This window comes from Lolium rigidum, chromosome 4 (assembly GCF_022539505.1).
Source record: "Lolium rigidum isolate FL_2022 chromosome 4, APGP_CSIRO_Lrig_0.1, whole genome shotgun sequence".
NCBI classification, from domain to species: Eukaryota; Viridiplantae; Streptophyta; class Magnoliopsida; order Poales; family Poaceae; genus Lolium; species Lolium rigidum.
This window is the reverse complement of record NC_061511.1, coordinates 218,003,992-218,010,207: the sequence shown is the minus strand read 5'-3', so window position 1 is coordinate 218,010,207 and position 6,216 is coordinate 218,003,992. Positions and strand designations below refer to the sequence as shown.

Here is a 6,216-nt window from a genome sequence, read left to right as displayed (position 1 = left end):
TGTCCAGGAGATGGCGCCCGCTCTGGCGCTCCTGCGGCGCCGTCAACCTCGTGGCCCGCGCCCTCAAGGGCGACCACAACGACCGCTACTGCAAAGTAGCCCGCGGCCGCTTCTTCGCCAGGCGTGACGCCGTCGTCGCTGCCGCGCACAAGGCGCTCGACGCCGCCGCCGCCGCCGAAGCCGACGGCGACGGTCCCGTCAGGAAGCTCACCTTCCGCGTGGAGGCACAAACCGAAGACAATGTCCGCGACTTCCTGCACCGCGATGCGGAGTGGCGCGACAAGCACGACGTGTTCGCCGGGGTGCTCTCCCACCGTGCGGCGCGCCGCCTTGAGGAGCTCCGGATCGCCGCGGTGGACTCGGACGACGGGAAGCCCATGCACTTTGAGACGTCCAAGTATGAGGCCTGCTCGAACATACACGGGCTCGGGATCTTCCCGCTCGCCGTAGGCTCCCTGCCGTCCAAGACCCTCCGCGTGCTCGAGATCACCAACTGCAGCAAGCTCGAGCCGGCATCGCCGCCGGTGTTCTTCCCACGGCTGGAGTCTCTACGGCTGCGACACTGCAACATGCCTCTCAACAATCTCCAGGACATGATCGACGCCGCGCCGTTGCTAGCCATCATCCACCTTGATTCTGTCCTCCTAGAGTACGACGAGAAGCGCCATGGGAACGGGCGCGGAGACTCTCATCGTGACAATGCCCCTCCGCCGCTGAACCGCTCCCTCCGCTGCCGGACGGCCATCTCGCTGGTCATGGACAGGTGCTCCTTCAAGGAGGAGGGCACCCTGCAGATCTACGCGCCCATGCTGCGCCGCTTCCGGTACCGGGGAGTTGTCCGGCATATCTCGCTGAGCCCGCCGCCCCCGCATCTGGCACGGGCGGAACTGACTCTCACCGAGTACGGCTACGTACGACACAGAGACCCACGCGTCGCCCGCCAGAGCTTCTGGGGAACCGTCCGTGGCTTCAGCCACGCCAAGGAGATGAAGCTGAGGGTGCGCCACCTGGAGGAGATCGCCACCACCAACGAGAAGAGGCAGGCCAAGCTCCTCCCGGTGCTCCCCAGCCTCGAGCGCCTTCACCTCCAGGGAGTGTACACGGCCCCCGGCAACATGGCGGCAGCGGCGATCGAGAACCTGCTCCGCTGTTGCCCGGCGCTGCGCGATCTCCGGATCGACCTCAGCACGTCGCAGGAAGACGCCAAGAGGAAATTCCAGTACGGGCAAGACTTCTTAGAAAGGAAGCACCGCTCCGAGTTTGAAGAGTCCGTCCAGCGTTTCAAGCGCCGTAAACTGCGGCCAACGGTGGGCGCCGGAGACGACGACGATGGCCACATTAATTACTTCGACGAGGTCTCTGATCTGCCCGGCCTAAGTGGTCACTGGTTCGAATGCATGCGAAGCTGCCTGACCAGAGTCGGCCTCCAGTTCCAGCGCCAGACAATCGACTGCTTTGGTACCAAGCTCGTCAAATTCTTTGCCCAAGATGCCAAGGTTCTGGAAGAGTTATGCATCGACGCCGGAAACGAGAGGATACATGACCACATGAAACTCAAAGTTGAAAAATGGGTTGCTCATTTATCATCCACCAAAAGAAGAAGGATCAACTCAACTGGTGCAACAAAACTTCAAGTATTGTCTCTTCCAAGATCGTACATTTGGGAAGAACTGGTGTAATTGGAGGCGTGACGGCGCGTGGGCGCGCGGGTGGAAGGCGAGGCGGCAGACTCCGCGGGCGCGAGCGTCTCGTGGACCTGAATCGATGAAAGCGGCGGGCCGCGGAATTGGTTCGGGGCGAGCTGGAGCACAAATCCACGTGGCCGGGTCGAAGGCGAGGAGGCAGACTCCGCGGGCTTCCCCACGCGCGAACCGTCCACGTTGCCGTGCTAATCGCTCCTTCTCGTCTCGGGCATCGGAACGCGCGTATAGAAACCAATGGATGGATTCGCCTCGTACGTACCCTCCACCGTCTACGCTTTTCTCAACTACACGCGCCCTCCCTTCATCAATCTATAATATACTAGAGTAAAGTCTGAAATAAACCTTATAGTTGTAGATGGTGTTGAAATCAAACCTTGAATTCTTAATCCACGAAATCACCACCCTATACTTATCAATCCCGGACATTTTTTGCTATTAGACAGTTTCCAAACAGGGATCCTGTGACCTGGCCAGGAAGTCTCATCTCTGGCTCCCATTGGCATCAATGATCCACATGTCATATGCATCGTCCTCACAGGAATAATAATAACCCTTTCTTTTTGACGGAAATAACTGGCCCTTCATTCCACTGGGATCGACTGCAATGGAACGGGCGGCTCAGCGACCGAACTGTGGAAGAGCCCTCACCGTCGTCCTCACCTCCGACGTCTCCGACTCCCCTCCTTCCCCGGCGCACTCTCCTCCTCCTTCGACTCCCCTCCATCCCCGGCTTCCCTCCCCCGCGGTGCCCGCAGTCCCTCAAAATCCTGCGTGTGGCGTGGAGCTCGCCGGCGCCGCCTGGATCTCGAAGGCCCGTCCTGAATTGCGGCGCTCGACCTGGACCTTGACGGCGGCACGCGACAGCGCGCGACCTGGATCTCTACGTCGGCGTGTGACCTGTAAGCTGTAGCTCTGCGGCGCGCGGCCTGGATCGCAGCGCGGCGCGCGACCTGGAGTTGGACGTCGGCGGGTGACCTGTAGCTGGACAGCTGCCGGCCTAAAGCGCGGCGCGCGACCTGGACCTCGACGGCGGCGCGCGTTCTGTAGCTGGGCGGCGCACAGCCCGACCTGCAGCTCGCGCCATTCTTATCCATCTCGCGTTCACCGTCTAGGTTCGCCGCCGTCAGCGTGATTTGAAAACTCACGCTCGCCTTCAGGTCCTTGGGCTTGGACACCACACAGGGCGCGCCCGCGTTGCCTGTAGTGGAGGCAGACGGGCAGAGACCATGGCCTAGCTGCCGTTGATGGCCCAGATGGACGGCGGTGCAGCAACGACGGACTTGCGGGTGCGTACGTTTAGCTCGTGCTCGGTTGTGGCATGAAGATGACGAAGAGGTATGTCGACTGGCGTGAGGATGACCAACAGTAAGCAATCCCAGCGTTGACTGCTGGCACGTCAGCAAATTATGAATGGAAACAAGTTTCATGCAAGTAATGACCGGTAATAGTAAGTTCAGGGTGCTAATTTCCGGGATTAGGAGTTTAAGGTTTGACTCGAACACCCCATATAACTTCAAGGTTTATTTTAGACTTTACTCAATATACTACTACCTGCTTACGTTACGTATGTGCTACAACACCTCCATCTAGCGAGCGGTCGCTTACTGGTTTACTTACACACACACACGCGACCTACTCGCGTACTCATTTGATTAGTAATCAAACACCAAAGTGTCACTAAAGAATATTTAGTATTTACGAGACACCAAATTAAGTGTCAAATCTAGGGTTTTGAACTCTGGTGGGCCAGGGTTAATTCAAACACCACGTCTTTTTCTCTACCAAAATTTGCTAGTATAACAACTCAAACCCCCCCTCCATCTTCTCCAACATTCACTACACACGGCGTGGATCCTGGCAGCCCTCGAAAGTGATGCGGCGCAATAACAACGGACGGCGTCCCCCACAATAACATGATTCGCATGCGCCACCAGAAAAAAAAAAAAGAGGGGAAATACTGATTCGCCAATCAACATTAATCTCATGTTCATTTGGATCACTTCGCCTCCTTTGATGCCTGATTTTCTTTCCCAAACCTACTGATGATTCGCCAATCTAATTCTGCTACCTTGCTCCACACATACTTATTTACCTACCTCGTACGTGTCAGGTACAACAACAAAAAATTTACCGCTCCTACTTATTTTATGCTACTTAACCATCAACAAGGTTCAAGGTGAGAATGGGGGCAGATCCCGCACCTAAGGGCACCTAAGGTCAGAAAACAAACATATTTACAAACAAAAGAACAGTCAATATGTATGTAATTCATGAACCAGATCATAGACAATTCGAGAGACAAAATTGAGCTAGATACCAGCTTACAAACTAAAGTAAAGTCCCCGCACAACACCTCACAATTCACACGGCACAACAGTACAATACTGAAATTATCATCACCGTGTATATTACAGAAAAAACAAGGTACCTTTCGACGACCTTGCTGTGCCCGGGAAGCAAGGCAAACTCATCTTTGCCGGTCGTCTTGTAACGGGGCAGACAGAGGGTCTGCAACGAAAACAACTCAGTCCCCATCATCGAGTCGCTTCGCTGCTAGCCAAATCCTTCCCTAGTCAAAGGGCATCTAAATTAAATCAATATATGCCAACCCAGTACAAAGAACTGGGTATCAGACTAACTCTCAACAGCAGCAGCAAAACACAAATAGCACAGGATTTATAGCAGTAGCAAAACATCCGATCCCTCCCATCACAAGAATTATTGACGTGCACTATAGCGAATCGAATCGAAATTCACGTAGTGCATATGAGATGCGGCTGCGCAAAACTTGCAAGTGAGATACAAATCCATCAGACAAAAACACGTTTTTCATCCAAAGCGGTGCCAACAATAAAGCGGTGACCATATTATCACTTTAGAGAGCCTGCAGTTCCACCAAATAGCATTCATTGGGTGAAACAAAAGCTATTTGACAACTTAGCTAAATACCAGCACCAAAATAAAGTAAACTTCCAGCACAACTCACAATTAACACATGCACCACAGCGTAACATTGAAATTAACATCACCATCTGACATCTGTAATAAAAATTGCAGTTGCACACAGCAGTCAACATATTTCACAAACACAACAGGCTAGAAATCTCCATTATCATCAAGACATAGAGAGGAACCAGAAACTTTACCTAAACACAACATGGAGTCAAAGAACAAGCCCACCGCTGTCCTTCAGTCCTCCTATTGATCCTCGAACAAGAACAAAGCATGGTCAGCGAAGCAAACACGTATATCATGGTATATTTGACATGAATAGATGGTAACAGCAGCACAAGGAAGCTACAAATGCAGCTTTCGAGATAAACAGCAGCACAGGCACATATATCCATGTAAATTCAACATTGACAGCTGCTATGCAATACACTGATTTTCACCCTCGCAGAGTTGCATGCACACACATAAACAGTAAGATCCATTCATTTTAAAGGCCACTCCCCAGCATGCTAATTTTCTGACAAACACATGGATGCTGATGAATATGAATTCTAAACTTTCTTTAACTGAACAGTGTCAAAGCAATTACAAGAGCTACAGGTGGATGGGCTTTAAGCCATGCATAGACATTAAGTCTGAACATACCAAAAATTGCATGATTAATACACTAACCAGCACAGACCATAGCAACTAATTGTCCTCTCTAAATTGCTCAAACTATACATGTAAAGAAGGTTCACACAGAACTGATTTGCATCAATATGCAACTAAACGTGCCAACTAACTTCCCATTTTTTGGGGGGCTACAAAATCCATGTAGTACATCAAGGAATTGGTCTCACCTGCAGCTACAAATCCCTGTTGCTCGCTAACAAGAGAAATTGCATGGGTAATAGTACTAATCAGTAGCAGACCATAGCATCTAAATGCCCATTCTGAATTTCTCAAAGTATATATGCACAGATGTTTTTCATACAGCTGATTTGAACCCATGTGCAACCAAAGCGTTAAAAGGAGATGCATTTCTTCTCCCTTGAAAAAAATCCAGCTACAAACATGGGCAGGAGATTGAGGAATTGGTCTCACGTGCTGCGTTGTACCGCTGCATCCAGCGGCACGACCATCAATTCCCTCCTCCGGCTGCCTGCACAAGAAAGAAGCGTTCTTTTAAGATGAGGCAGAAGAGGATTGGGGGCTGCGGGTTGGGGCACGACTCCTACCTCCAGCAGCACCTGCTGTTGGGCATCACGGCGCCGGCGACGCCGCTGTAGGGCTCCTCCCGCACGGCCATGACCTCCGGGCACGAGGTCACGGTGGTTGGGGGCGCACGGGGACGGATCTGCAGGGCCACTACGGGGAAGCGGAAAATCAGGAAGTGCCGCGCCTGGTCTCGCGCGCGTTTTGCTCGACGCCGGTCGGCAGGCCGGCGACCTGGGTATCGCGGCGGCGCGGTTGAGGCTCGATTGGCGCGGGACATGACTGGCGGACGGAGGGGACAAGGGGAGCACTGGGGCCGTCGGGGGGAGAACGGCTGGGATGGCCGCCGGCGACGCAGGCGGAG

At 53.1% G+C, this 6,216-nt stretch overlaps 1 long non-coding RNA gene across 1 annotated transcript; it reads right to left on the bottom strand.

The window, feature by feature from the left end:
- Window positions 1–4,550: 4,550 nt before the first annotated feature.
- On the bottom strand, window positions 4,551–5,963 carry LOC124707064. Its single transcript, XR_007004688.1, has 2 exons — window positions 5,876–5,963; window positions 4,551–5,799 (listed from the first exon to the last, which is right to left on the bottom strand). It is a non-coding gene; the product is annotated as an uncharacterized LOC124707064 (long non-coding RNA).
- Window positions 5,964–6,216: the final 253 nt, after the last annotated feature.